General features: G+C 51.4%; 1 protein-coding gene across 2 annotated transcripts in view; it reads left to right on the top strand.

The window, feature by feature from the left end:
- The window catches only part of CCND2 (cyclin D2), a 29287-nt gene that overhangs the window by 1740 nt on the left and 27294 nt on the right, over nucleotides 1-253 (top strand). The gene's annotated exons all lie outside the window — the stretch shown is intronic.

Here is a 253-nt window from a genome sequence, read left to right as displayed (position 1 = left end):
CTCCCCCACCCACCCCCCAATAGCAGCGCCTGGGCACGAGAACCCTGGAAATTTTTTCCAATTGTCGGGAATGATAGAGCAGGGTCTGAGGGTCCGAATGAGACCAAGAAGGAGACCCCCGGAGCCTCCAGAATATTTTTATTGATTTTTTGAAAAGATGACGAAATCCAAAAAAGAGTGAGTGAGTTAGAGCGAGCGAAGGAGTAGCCAAAGGGAGCGGCGTCGAGCTGCGGGCAACTACTGCGCATTTCTT

Source organism: Pteropus medius, unplaced genomic scaffold (assembly GCF_902729225.1).
Source record: "Pteropus medius unplaced genomic scaffold, Ma_sr-lr_union100, whole genome shotgun sequence".
Lineage (NCBI taxonomy): Eukaryota > Metazoa > Chordata > Mammalia > Chiroptera > Pteropodidae > Pteropus > Pteropus medius.
This window is presented reverse-complemented; position numbering and strand designations above follow the sequence as displayed.